The sequence below is a fragment of the Pan paniscus genome, chromosome 17 (assembly GCF_029289425.2).
Source record: "Pan paniscus chromosome 17, NHGRI_mPanPan1-v2.0_pri, whole genome shotgun sequence".
Taxonomy (NCBI): Eukaryota; Metazoa; Chordata; class Mammalia; order Primates; family Hominidae; genus Pan; species Pan paniscus.
In genome coordinates this window covers 84,159,311-84,174,730 of record NC_073266.2, presented here as the reverse complement: position 1 = coordinate 84,174,730, position 15,420 = coordinate 84,159,311, and positions in this window count along the sequence as shown.

Genomic DNA, 15,420 nt, shown 5'->3' with positions numbered 1-15,420 from the left:
TGGAGATTAGATTATTGCTGTATTCTTTAATTCTAAGATTTAATTTTGTCATTGCCATTTCAAAACTTTCTTTATGATCAGAGTTAACTTCTTTCAAGAGAAGCCAATCTTGTTTCAGAAGGCACAATAATAATTGTAGGGTGTGACGGACAGAGGGCAGGACAGGGCCACACAGAGCACACAATCTTTACTCACACTCAGAAATGGTGCTTTAAACAAGTTAATTTTCTTATAAGCTACTTGCCAATGCCTTTCTTTGTTTTTACTTTTTTATATATTTTTTGAAACACGGTCTCATTTTGTCACCCAGGCTGGAGTGGAGCTCAGCTCACTGCAATCTCTGCCTCCTGGACTCAAGCAGTCCTCCCACCTCAGCCTCCCCATTAGCTGGGACTGCAGGCACAGATCACCGCTCCTGGCTAATCTTTGTATTTTTAGTAGTGTTGGCTTTTCACCGTGTTGCCCAGGCTGTTCTCAAACTCCTGGTTGCAAGTTATCCACCTGCCTAGGCCTCCCAAAGTCCTGGGATTATAGGTGTGAACCACTGTGCAATGCTTTATTTATGGTGTTAGCTTGATTGTGGATATTGTATCTTTAGATTTGGAAAATTGTAAGTGGAAAAAAAAACAGTAATTCACAAACATACTCAACACTGAGATAATGGAATCCTCAGAAATAAATAGAAAAATTAAGCCTCACAACATTTCATACAAATTTAGTACTCTTAACTCTTTATCTATGAAATACACTTTAGAGATCTGCTGTGGCCTGCATGTAAATGATGCCTAGAAAAGTAGGGTGCTGGGAGCACGCAAGATCCAGGGACAATGGTGGCTTCTGAATATCAATGAGCTTGCTGACTTACAGGTAACCTTTTCTAAATCTTAATCTAAATCTTAATTTTTGTTTTTCTCTTTATGAACAATTACATTTAGTTTAGCACTCTGTGGAGTTACAACTGAATAGAGTTCAGTCTTTCTGAATGTTTAAAAACATGCTCACTGCCAAAAAATGTGAAAATATCAATTTAAAAGTTTCAAGGAAGAAACAACATTTTTCAAATATTTTTCAAAATGAAGCCACTTTTTTTTGTGTATATGAAAATAATGACAATATCCAGGAGAGAAAGATCTCAGATTTTCAAAAAGCACACATTTTTCTCCATTTTAAAGATCTAATATAAATCTCAGCCTAATTTATAATTTTAGGTTGCATATACTGATGATTATGAACAATTTCACAGAATGTCAAGAAAAATATACAGCTTTCTTTGATATATTTTTCCAATCAACATTTTATTGAAGTGTTTTCCCTTCAATAAACGTTTTCCCAAATAACATTTCAAATAACGTTTTCCCAAATGTTAAAATAGCAATTAAATTTAAAATGGACATTTAATCTTATTGTGATTAAGTACTCACACTATTTTAGCCTTGAATAGAGTAATGTTGTTCCCTCACCAGATTCAGAATCCAGTGAGAAAATAAGAGTTTTTTCACAAACATATCTCTGTTTAACATTATTACAAGAGCAATTTTAAAAGTTGAACATGGCTCTGCAAATCAGAGCAGGAGAAAGACGCATACCTTTGAACAAGAGAGTTCTGCAGATGCTTCTTATAAAGGAAACATTTTAACTAAAATCTCCAGGGTATGCAAGAAGTAGACATTAAAAATATGTGTACTTAAGCATGGTGGCCCAACCCTGTAATCCCAGCACTTCGGTAGGCCTAGGTGGGTGGATCACCTGAGGTCAAGAGTTTGAGACCAGCCTGACCAACATGGTGAAACCCCATCTCTACTAAAAATACAAAAATTAGCCGGGCATGGTGGTGCACACCTGTAGTCAGAGCTGCTCAGGAGGCTGAGGCAGGAGAATCGCTTGAACCAAGGAGGCAGAGATTTCAGTGAGCCAAAATTGCAGCACTGCACTCCAGCCTGGGAAACAGAGCAAAACTCTGTCTCAAAAATAAATAAATAAATAAATAAATAAAATAAAAGTTTTTAAAAATCATATGTGTTCTTGAAGGGTGGTAAGGGACGAGAAAGATGTAGGTGTAAGAAACAAACATTCTAGGCTAATGTAAATTGACATAAAATTACTCTGACTTGGGAAAAAGTTGGACATTTTAAAGAAGCTGATAAAGGGCAGGATAAGAATATAATGAACTCACTAGGGAGTGGCATTCAATGAAGTGAACGTGGCCAGAAAGTTAAAGGGGGAGACCAGATGCTATTTTTGCTTTTAATTCAAAACAGAAAGACAATAAAGCTTATAAGATAGATCATGGCAGTGTGAGAAAGAAACAAAAGAGAAAGCATGGAGATATGTTTGAGGCTATTAATAATTGGGAAATGAGAGTTGTGAATGATGTGAAATGAGAGTGTCTTGGATTAGAAAGAGGCAGCAGAATTACGGGGTAATAGGCGAGCTAATAAAACCATGTTCTTCAAAAACAAAGCCACAGAATATTTGTTCAACATTAATGATTGTGGGTTAAATGAAACAACATTTTCTATTAATCAAATTGTGTTAATCTTTACATTCAAAATAAGAGATGTTTTCCGTGTACTGATTCTAGCACAACATTTTCCCCTACTTGGAACTTATCTTTTATTTCCATTTCCTGTCACATATAAAGAGTATTAGTTATTCAACTCATCAAAACCAGACTGACTTAGATGAATATAATTACACATCTTGCTTAAATATGTTTTAAATTATTTTATCTGGATATCAAGTCCACAAAGTATGTCTTATAATTGTGCAGTTCTTTTTCACTTCAGTTTTATTTAGAATGTTCTAAATCAGATACACTCTTGAGAAGTTTACAGTATTTAACATTCAGGTAATGAAATAAATTATTTTTGTAAGTATTTATTACTTCACATGGCATTATTCTGTTTTAGAATGGCAAATATTTTTATTTACATGTGCATAAGTGATAATTCTATAGAGCACACTAAAATCAAATGCAAAACACAGGAAAGCTATGAGTAAGGCAATATAAGATAACTGGTTTCAGAGTCTGGGTAATAGCTAGTTGTAGTTTAAAATCCAACTTGAAGAAAGTACTGTAGGGAACTGGAAGAACTAGTGGTAGTTCTGATGATGAATTTATCTTTACTTTTATTTTTTGTTATTGCTGTTAACTGTGGCAGAAATTGAAGTCAAATAATATTTTGCCAGTTAAGAATGATTTGCCTGTAGAAATCTGAGGGTGATGAAAATACATCTCTGTTTTTTATCGTTATGTTTTAAAATACCTTGAAGAATTTCATTTTTCTCTGTTTCCTTTCCCTATGAATGTGTTTTTGAGAGGAGACTCCAGTGATCGAGAGATGTCAATGGATATAATATATATCTTAAAGAAAGTATTACTTGTATTGTTAAAATGTATCTCTGCAAATATACATTAAAATGTTTATGAACATCAAGCATACTTATAATTTTATAGCTGATGATTTGGATAAAAAGAATAAAGTTTTTGTAAATTAACTGCAAATTTAAATTTCAGGAAAATTTACAATTTTCTCTTCAGTTGCATAAGTTATGCCAATTCATATTTTTAAAGCTAACAGCAACAGTAATTTATATGGTAATGACAATTGTTCCATTGATTTATTAACATTAAAAAAGATTAATCTTTACAAAAATAGTTTGCTATTCGTGTGGTGACATCTAAATTATTAACATTCCATAGTGACTTGCTTAGTCTTCCATTATAAAGTACTATATTCTAAAATTTTATTATGTAAATTTTTATGCTTTAGTAACAGTATAATTTTACCATATAAGATTTTCAAATTTATTTATTTAAGGCCAGCTTAAATGTTTGAATAATTATATATTTTAAGTTAAAAGACATTAGAAATATAATAATTTCAGGCTAACTGCTTCTTGCTAAATTTATATATCAAACAAGTATTATTGAAAAAACAAGAGAGGAGATTAGATACATACATTAGAACATTCCAAATAAAACTGAAATTAAAATAACTAAAAAATTATAAGACATATTTTGTGAACCTGGTATCCAGATAAAATAATTTAAAACATATTTTAGCAAGATTTATAATTATATTCATCTAAGTCAGTCTGGTTTTAATGAGTTAAACAACTAACACTATAAGTTTGGACAAAATGTACATCACATTATCATAATTATTAGAGCCCAACAAATATTTCATTATATATATTCAATAAGTGTTTTGGTCCATATTCTAAATTTCTGGTCAAAGGGGATTTCAATGCACCTCACACTGTGACATGTGAATTAATCATTTGAGACTACATATATATATATATTTTTAACTCTTAAAATAACAGAAGTGCATGCAAAAAATAAGAACTTGAAAAGACTTGAGTTGAATCTAGAAAGTTGAGTAAGCCCAAAATTAATTTGCTTAAAATTCAGACAAAATAACAAATGCTTGTCTTAACACACACACACACACACACACACACACACACACACAAACAACCTGAGAAATAAGACACTAATTTAATAGAAAACTCAAGAAAAAAGACCGACAGTATTAGGCAGATGTAAACCAAAATGCAAGGACACAGAAAGAAGACTACTGGAAGCCAATAAAAGACCTAACAAACAAACACAGGAACCCCAAAATGTCAGTGTGAGCAAGACTGCTAGAAAATCAGTGAGCATTCCTTATGACAGAGGGATCCACGCCAAAGATGGTGATGGATTGCCTATTCTCTCCTCCCTTCCTAGAAATCCAATTAAATTCATGAAAAACTTTTCCATCCTGACCTACATAGCCCTTACCTGCTTTTTCGTATTTTCCACCCTGTTTGTTGCCCATGCTTGAGATTATTTTTTTCTGACTTACTTTCTCTTTTATTGTTTTTTTCCTTCAGCTGTGTCAAATCCATTATTATCTACCTAACTTCTCAATTTCAGTTATTATATTTATTCATTGTATAATTTCTAATTAATGTTTTTTTTGTATGGGTTTGAATTTTGTGGTGAAGTTCTCTATTTTGTCATACATTGTATCCAATTTACTAAGTACAACTTCTTTAACTCCATTTGTAATAATATAAATAAATAGATTAGCTCTGGGTTTGTTTCTAATCATGTTTTGTAAAACTTTGTTTTTTTTTTAATTGAATATTCTATTGAATGCCAGGCCTTATATATGAAAAATTCATAAAGCCTCTGGATGTAGTTATCTTCCTTCAGGGTAGATTTGTCTGATGTGCAGTTGGAGTAGGGACAAATCTTCTCAATCTTTTAGGGACTGAAATTATTCCAGTCTAATATATAGTTTTTGGCTAGATCCACCTTTGATTCACCTTGACACCAATGTAGACCTTTTGGAGAATAAACAGAGAATCTGTGATAATAAGCAGGGTCCATCTTCCTTAGAAACTTCTTGATTCAAATTTTAATTTTTCCAACACTTTAAAATGAACAATTTTCCTTTGATTTTCAGCTGCTTTTCTGCCTGACTGCCTCTTTTCCTATACAACTTAATCTGAAATGCCTCAACAATATTGATACGGTTAGGCTTTGTGTCTCCACCCAAATATCATCCTGAGTTGTAATTCCCATAATCCCCACATGTCAAGGGAGAGACCAGGTGGAGGTAATTGAATCATGGGAGTGGTTTCCCCCATGCTGTTCTCATGACAGTGAGTGAGTTCTCAGGAGATCTGATGGTTTTATAAGGGGCTCTTCCACCTTTGCTCAGCACTTCTCCTTCCTGCTGCCTTGTGAGGAAGGTGGCTTGCTTCCCTTTCACCTTCCGCCATGATTGTAAGTTTCCTGAGGCCTCCCCAGCCATGCTTAACTTTGAGCCAATTAAACCTCTTTCCTTTATAAATTACCCAGCCTTGGGCAGTTCCTTATGCATTGTGGAAATGGACTAATACAAATGCCTTATATCAAGTTAAAATTTCTGGACCTCTCTCTTCTCCATGTTCTTGGCCTTTCAAATAGCAGTGTTTGCCATTATATTTTATGATATCTCTGAAAGCTTTGCTGGTTTCTCTGCCTATTGGCTATCTGGCTCTAACTGGCTTCTTAGAATCTCTCCTATGCCCAACTACTAGACAATACTCAGAGGAAGAAAAGACGTGCAGAATGCTAGACCCTCTTCAGTAAGCCCTTCTTCTTTCTGTCTCTCCAAAATCTTGATCTTTCAAGGCTTAGATGCCTTCCATGACATTTGTGTTTACTTGACTATTTTATGTAGCTTCCATCATGGTTATTGAAGGAACATGAAAATGTTACAAGCTACTCTATCACAGCCAGTGTTACATTAGACCAAAGTAATTATTGTCTGTTTTTACTAAGAAAGGCAATCCTTCTATTGTATTTTGAAGCAAATTAAATAGAAATACAAAATCAAATAATAATAACTAAAAGTAATCTTTTAAATGTAATAAACACTTATATGTGAATATATCATCAATATCTGCTGCCTCCAAACTACTAGGATTAATGGGATTAGAAAGTTAACAGGCAGCCCTTATTCCCAAAAAAGTTTAAAAACAAACAACGTGAAGTGAGTTGACAGACTGTCAATTGAGTTTTCATCAACACATAAAGTTTCACATGTGCATCAATGAATGTAAGTTATAAAAAGTTAGAAAAATCATTTTGAATAATTTTTCTGCAACTTTACCCGTTTTAGATGGTCCATAAATATCAACTACCTATCAATCAGGAAACTCCTTTGTAATGCCTTATTAAAATGAAGGAAGCCACATCTGCATATGTGAAGGGGGCTGCGATTTTAACTTTCATTCAATGTCAATTTAATTTCAGTATCCTTCCCACGCCCAGTTTATGGTTTGTACAAATTACAACATTGATGGGTTTGCTAGGGTAATGGTGGTGATCAGTCATTAATTCCCCAGAGCGTATCATATTTGCTGAACACATGGTGTAGGAAAGGTCACATTGAATTCATCTATTTTACACTACGGAAAATAAACCAGCACCACTAAGCCGCTATAATAGGGGAAGTATACAGAGCAAAACTGTGAGCATACTATCATTATGAATATATTCATATTTTCTATAACTTATCACAATTAGTTTGCACTTAAATAAATCCATAAAATAGGTTGCTATTAAATTTCAGTAATTAAAAAAAGTAAGAGAAAAGCAAAGAACATTGGCTAATGAAGATTTCTTAGTGTATTAGAATATGTTCATACACTTTGGTATGATGGAGGAAGTGACCTGTCACTCGGGCTTTCAATCCCAACAGTGAAGGAGTCATGCTGCTTTCATAGGATTGCTACAATTCTCTACAGGTCACAGTCTCAACAGCATGTACATTGCAAAGCTCTAATCTATTGCAACTCAGGAATTTAGGTGGTCCTTGTCAGCTAAAATGTAGGGTTGATCTAAGCTCAACAAAGAAAGTTTGTCATAGCATAATCACATTAAAATGTCCTAAATACATGATTCAACATCATTCTTGCTGGAGGTCCTAAGTGCGCTCTCCTTTCCCCTAATGATTAATTAGTAAAATTAATGTTCTTATCTCCTGCTCAGGACTGAAGTATGCAACCTTGGGATTACACTGTTTCTCATATTAGAAATTTCAGTCTTGGCCTCCTCACCTAAAATCAGCCTTTAAGAATTTTCTAAAAGTAGTACTAAATTCCAACCTCAATTCTTCAGGAACATAAACTTTATTAGAGGCAATCAAATGAAGACACAATAGAAGACCTCTTTTAGTTATGCGTGATATTGCTTCAAACTGTACTCATCTGTGACTCGGCTATGTCATGTTGGTGTCTGTGTGGTGGTAGTGACAACTAACATTCCTTTTGCTGTTGTTGATCCTTGCTCATCATTATTTGCTCTGACGTCTTCCTTAATATGATAAAGCAGATGGTTAAATCGATTCAGCGCTCTTTCGTTGGTATTCATGCAGTGTCATCATCGATAACTATTTTGGAGGAGATTAGGTTTTTATTGGCCACAGGTACTGAAAGTGAGCAATTCTTAGGCTGCTACTTTGTGATGGTACATTTTAGTTTTGTATTCAGTTTGTTTCATCGCACGTTCAGCTCCGTTTTTGATGCTTAACACAATAAAGCCTTCCACTGCTTATAACCAGGAACAAAATAACACATAGAGACACTTATACTGATGTCTCTTTCAGAAGCAAAGGATGATGCAGAAGTAAAGAGAATTGTCAGGACTTTAAACCCTGTAAACCAACAGAGTCAGGCAGATTGAAAAAAGTAATTGAGGCTGGGGGTGTTGACTCATGCCTGTAATCCCAGCACTGTGGGAGGCCGAGGTGGGAAGATCACTTGAAGCCAGCAGTTGGAGACCAGCCTAGGCAGCACAGAAAGATCCATTTCTTTAAAAAAAAAAAAAAATTAGCCAGACATGGTGGTGCGTGCTTGTAGTTCCAGCTATTTGGTAGACTGAAGCAGGAGGATTGTTTGAACCTGGGGGTATATAGGCTACAGTGAGTCATGGTCTTGCCACTGCACTCCAGCCTTGGTGACAGAGCAGGACCCATTTCAAAAAAAGAAGAAAAAAAAAATTGAAATGGTGCCTAGGTTTAAGAGCAAATAGCAAGTAATACAGGTAGAAAAACAATTTATCTCAGAAGACTCTAGGCGGGATAAGGTCACTTTAACTCTAAGTCCTAGTGTTAAGTCTGTGATCAGGTATGGAGGATCAGGCTCTGGAGTGTACGGTTAGAGGAAATCAGTGCTTGCTTCTAGGTTTTTTAGATTCGACCAAAGCAGCTTTTAGTCAAGGGCTAAATACTAACAGGGAGACAATACCCATTGGGGTCCTCTATCCAAAGTCCCATGGACACGATATATTCCTGTGAGTTCTGTGCTCCTTTGGGGTGATTATTTGCCTGGCAACAGGTTGTCTGGCTCACATATATTCTTATCAGTCCTCAGCTAAAGATACATGGGACCCTCAGTTATGATATTGGGGCAATCGTAGGACTTACCTCATGTCTTCCTCTCTCTTAAGGATCATTGTCCTGTGTGGCCTGATGTTCCGTATCTGAACGTTATTGTTTCATAGATTTTGTCCTTTAATTTTAGTTGTTTCAGATACTAGAATAAATCCAGATCCTATCATTTCATCTTGGAAAATCCCCAAGAACAGTTTAACATATTATTATTTTGGCTGTAAAAGCATTTAAATCTTGTATTTTTCCAAATTTTAACAATCTACATTATAAATATATCCAAGAGCTTATCATTATAATTTGTTTGAGAAAGAAAATGTAAATGTCATCCAAAGGATAATGTATCATGTTCATTTTAGGTTCATTCTTCTTTGCTTTTGAAGTACATAAATAAATACACAATTATTGACTAATATTACTTTCTTCTTTGTATTACACATAACATAAACATTTAAAATTACAATGTAAATCATGTATCTAAATTAAATTGGAGCATAAAACAATAAGATAGTCCAAAACCACACATTCCTAAATCTCTTAAAATAGGTTTAAAATGAAATACCAATAATTGGAGTCATATATTTTATATGATGTTTTGTTTACATAAATCACAATTCCATATTCATCACTCTAATGTGTCTGTGTTAATTTGTACCTAAACAAAACCCTTTTTTAAAACCTATATTCTTCAATTTACTTGCATAAATTTAGTTTGCTTCTCTGTATGATTTTTAATATCCTATATTTTGTTTCTGATTATATTGCTCTATAATAGTTTATCTTTCATTAAAGATTCCTATTCCTTCTTGAAAATTATGTAGTAATGTGTTATATATGTAGGCATTTTGAAAGTTCATTCTAAGAACAAAGAGAACAGTGCTAATTGTTCAAATATTTAACTCTTATGATTTGTAAAAAAGTGTCTCATCCTTAGCATAATATACAAGCACAATTTCTTTTATAATATTTGTCTGTTCAAAGCCACATCAATTTAGAATGCAAATCTCTTTGTAAATAGGGTATTTGAATTATCGGTTTGCCTTTATACTGAACATTTTTGTTTATTGAAGAAGATGGATTAAAGGGAAGAATAATACACCTCTTATCTAATTATACATGTACACATGACCTTAGGAGGGAGATGAGACATCTCATCCTTTGTGTTAAAGCAGTAGCTCTTCACCAGGAGTGATAGTGCCCCTCAGAGTACATTTGCAATGCTTGGAGCTTTTTTGTTTTTTTCACCTGGAGAAGAGAGGCTGCCACTTCCATGTGTGGATACTGGCCAGAGATGCTGCAAAGCAGGAAAAAATGTACACAAGACAACTACCTTCAACAGAAAATTGTCCAGCTCCAAATGGCAACTGTGTCATATCTGAGAACCCTGGCTTTGAAGAAATAATTATTAGTTTCCAATTTATCAGATATGTGATATATGAAATAACTACTGCTTGTATGTAATTTATGGTTTTATACATTTATTTATAATCCATTAATTTACAAATTTATCTTAGCCTTTGAAGGAAATATTATATTGGCCTTTTAACAGTGAGGAAATATGAGAAGCTGCATGCCAATAAATTAAACACTTACTCTTTGAGTAACACAAGCTATCAAAATCAACTGATAAAATGAATAACTGGAATTGTCCCATATCTATTAGAGAAATGTAATTCTTAGTTTAAGAACTTCCAAAAAATGCTAGTGCCATATGGTTTCACAAACAAATTCCATAATCAAATAACATAGAAATAATCCTAATTCTACACAATTCTTTGCTTAATTTTGAAGAGAGTCAAATACTTCTCCACTCATTTTATCTAATCATTGTAACATTGTTATAATTCAGTTTTACTTTTCCACATCTTCTCAATACTTTTTAAAACATCTCTTTCTAAATTGCATTCTCAATCTTTTAAAGAAGTTTATGGTTTCTGTTTACTCATTGGAAAGAAATAGCGACAAAGCTATAATGAGTCAAAGAAGATTACCTGCCAAATTAAACTCACAACCTGATAAAATCTGGGACAAAATAGTGTAATTAAATATAATGATAATGACTTATTTAAATAAAGACATTTTTGTGATCAATATTTCACCATTTTTTGTCATGTAGTATATGCAACTGATATTGTAATCCTTCAGCCTCCAGCTTAATTTAAAATTAAATAATTTACATTTATATTTTCTTGTATAAAACACAAAATAAAAAACTTTCCATCTTTCCCATTTTTATTACCTGTTCAAACTGTGATTGCAGCAATAGGGTGAAAGACAAAATACTGAAATCCAAAACTGCAAATCTCTCAGTTAAAATCAAGCAGCCAATTTCAGAAAATCCTATACTAGACTTATCTCTTTATATAACCTGAACCAAATATTATGACAATATTAATAAAAACAAGAGCAACAACCACAATTTCACTTTCTTGATTTGTGAAAATTTGGTAAAACCTAAGTAATCGTAAGACATTTCATTTGTTTCTGGTACTTGATGAAGTTAACTCCTGACTGCCTATTTGATATTGTCCAATGTAAACACATATGTATTCAATTAAATTCACATGTATTCAAATTAAATCATTATCTGAAAAAATATTTTAGAATTCTGCCCACCACATACACCCATTCAAGGTTGGCGTGCTGGTGGGAAAGCAAAGACACAGAGGCCATTAAGGTTTTTGAGACATTAGCACTGCCAACGTATCCGCTTCCCTGGATCTAAATACACTGTGACTATTTAAGACTTAAAATGTCTCTTTGGTCTCCAGGTGACTAAAGGTAGGAAATAGGCTGAAAAAAAATGCTTAGTCCCTCACAGAAGTGCATATTCCTTTCCAATAACTGATAAAAAAAGAAACTTCCAGAAAGTGATGCCAACAGTTATGGGGAAAAATTGAGTGATTTTCCCTCCTAGGGAGCAGAATCAATGCCTAACCCAGGAGCATTTTCTGTCTCCAGGGAAAGGATGCTTGCCATGCCTGGGTGGGAAAGTTCAGAATTGCTGCCTATCAGTGACTGATCTAATCGACCTAGTATTCTTTCCAAATAAAGAGTATATTGAGGGCTCTGTGCCCATTTTATCATTGCATGTTTCAGTTTTGGGAAAACTAGTCATTCTAATATATAGGTCTCTAGATTGAGTAGCCACATCTAGATGTGGAAAAAATGAAACAGATATCAATCAGAGTTCCTGGAATTTGAGCTATAATGAAGTGACTGAAGGAAAATTTTGTGTTGTCCCCTAGAGGAGTGAGTGAGTCTGCAGGTAGTAAGGAGAAGAGCTGAATGTTTGGAAGACAGATAGTCAGGCTGTGGTCATCACTGGGACTGCCCCCTAATATTGCTGGCTCTCCTTCTAGGAAGCTAATATTATTTCACTGTCCTGCTCCATTGAAAGGCCATAAAATGTGAGAAGAAGTGACATTTGTCAGGCCTAGAAATTTAAAGAAACAGTGGACAACCCATCCACTTTTCTTTCTCTGGGTCTTTACAACAGGCATGAATTCATTACAGTATCTGCCCTGTTGGCTTTAGTCCTGGAGTGTGTGACACAAAACAGAATCCTAACCTTTCTTTATCATCTGTAGGTTGGGAAGAAATAATCATTTGCCTTTAAGCCACCAAGGCTCTGTGGCACACACACACACACACACACACACACACACACACACACACACACAGAGACACAGACACACACACATTTTAACCACATTTAACGGCAGCCTGGCTTAGTCTATTTTGATACTACCATTGACTGTAACTCACTTAACGTAGGAAAACAAAATTATATAGCACTATTTTTCATGTTCATTAATTTAGGCATTAGTTATAAGGCTAACAATAACTTTATATATGCCTTCTCCATTATCATTACATGTAAACAAAATTGTTAACATGGGATTCAGTTTTTTTGTCTTAATATTTAAAAAAATAGAGTGAAGGCAAAACTTTGTTATAAAAGGAAGCAAAGCCTAGTGTATTTTGGATCCTAGTGCAAACAAGCATCCTTGTTCCCCTGTAGGACAATATAACTTTACAAAAATGCCAAAGTAATACATTTTGCATACTTTCCTCCCAGTGACAATGTTGATTTCTGACACAGAAACTACCTAGTGTATTTTTCATTTAAGAGTGTTTCCCAGTGAGAAGCAATCAGTGGAGCAATTGTTATCTTGTTTCAAGAAATACCTGCCAAGAGAGTACAGAACAAAAAATGTAGCTTGCATGGTAACTATCAATTTTATTGGTGCAAAAAGCAACTACTATTCACAGGTTTAGGTTAGAAATACTTTTGCTACAGATTTTATTTACATAAAAGTGTTCTTGGGATTTTCTAGAAGATGCTTAAAGTGAAAAGAAAATATAAGTGCTTGGAGTGCTTGGACATAAACCGATCTTTAGAAGAAGTAAATTGCTTCCTCCTAGGAACTGGATTTATTCTTTGTTATACATAGTGAGTGCAAAATCTGCTGAGACAGATCAAACATTTGAGTGGTGAAGTTAAATTTAGTATATTGAGATACTATTAACTTTGTAATTAAAATGATTTTGTGTGTTTTTCAATAAAATAATATGACAAATAATATTTTAATTGACCAGATTTTTAACATCAAAAGCTCTTCAAATGCTTTTTGTTTCAGTATGTATTTCTAATGATTACATGTGAATGAGATTGGGATAAGAATGTAATTATATCTCAGATTCCAGTTTTTGCATAAACTAAACATCAATTTCATTTGAATACTAATGAAAAATGTTCTGCAGTGTTTATACATTCAAAATACTTTTCTGAAGAATAATTTTATTTCTAATCTTGCATATTCACATCATATGTAACATTAGTATGGAAATAACTTGAAAACAATCACAGAATGTTAGAAAGCCTCAACATGCATCATGTTGGATTACCCCGTAATATTTCCCAGCAGGAGTGCTCAAATGGCCCACTGCAAGCTTATATTAATAGTGTCACAGTTTCTTATACAGAGCTTCCTTTTCCACATGTTTTAAGTTTTCATATTTTGATACTTTATTAAATATCCTGATGCCACTAGAGCAATTTAATTCTTTGTGACATCCAACCAAATGAAGTTCCTCTTACCTATTTATAGAGCTCAAGTACAAACTTTCCAACTAATGAGTTAATACATTCATTTTCACTTGCAGAAACTTGGTCATGCATACCTGTGTGAAGTGCACTGCCATCATATTAGCATGAAGTGCAAGTTAAGTTGATAGAAGTACCCTTGACTGTAGAGAGAGTGCTTTTTGACAATACTTGCTATGAAACAAAATTAAGATAAATATACAACTGCATCATAGACAAAACTCAGAAATGAAAGAGCTCAATGAGAAGTGAAAGAAATATAGGGTGGCCTAATTAGGAAAATCTAAGTGCTTACCATCCTAACCTTTAAGGAAAATGCCAAGTTTTTTTAGATCTTTAATGTTTATCATTCTTAAACTTTTAATTCCATACTAAAATCACTCTTTAAGCAAAGACATATTCACGGTATATGCATCTATATGTTTAGTCTTAATCAGGCTTAAGAAAATGCAACCTTTATTGTACTACTCCCCTCATGCTCAGCAGAAAAGCAGAGATAAGCCAGTTGCTACCCTAGAGTGCTGGGTGAAAAGGGATGATCAGTAGTGGCAGAGGGCAAAGACAACAGTGGAAGAACCACTCTCCTGGTGAAGCATTCAGGAGACAATATGTGTAAGTTAGACAATAATGAGAATGCATTCCTTAACCCATGATGTTTAAATTACAAGTGGAATGGTGGTAAAATACATGACTTACTTTTACAAAAATGAACTAACAATAATGCTTGGTGTTCAACATTCAATTTAAGTCACCATATATATTTGATAAGGCAAAACACACACACACAGACACACACACACACACACATCAGCCTTTTACAAACGTTTTGGGGGTATGGTTATTGCGGTGGCCATGAGAATCCCCCGTATGACAGACCTGCTATGGGGAGTATAGTTGACAGCCCAGTGAGCATCCCTATGGTCTCTGGATCTACCACCATAGATTTCCAAGTTCATAATTTCCCCAGGCTGCTCCCAGCCAATGATTGACCATGACAGGGCTACTAGTGCTAGCCCATCTCAATGGGACATGAGACTACCCTTACAGAGTGTTTGGACTCAAAGAATTCCCACAAGCTCAACCAAAATTTACAAGAATAGTGTGACAATTTTAGATCTATCTTATCCTTCTTTTTTCCCACTCCCTTTTCAAAAGCATCTGTTTAGAGTTTTTAATCTGACCGTTCTCCCTTGTCTACTTCTGATTCCATGTATTTATGCTTTCCAAGCACATTCCTCAATAAACTTTTTGTACTTATAATCTCATCTTGGAGTCTGTCTGCCTCTTGGGAGATGCCAACCAACACAATTATGTATATTCTCAGCAAGAACATGATAGGATCCACTTTCTTGTTCATTGCTGATAGGTGATTCCATA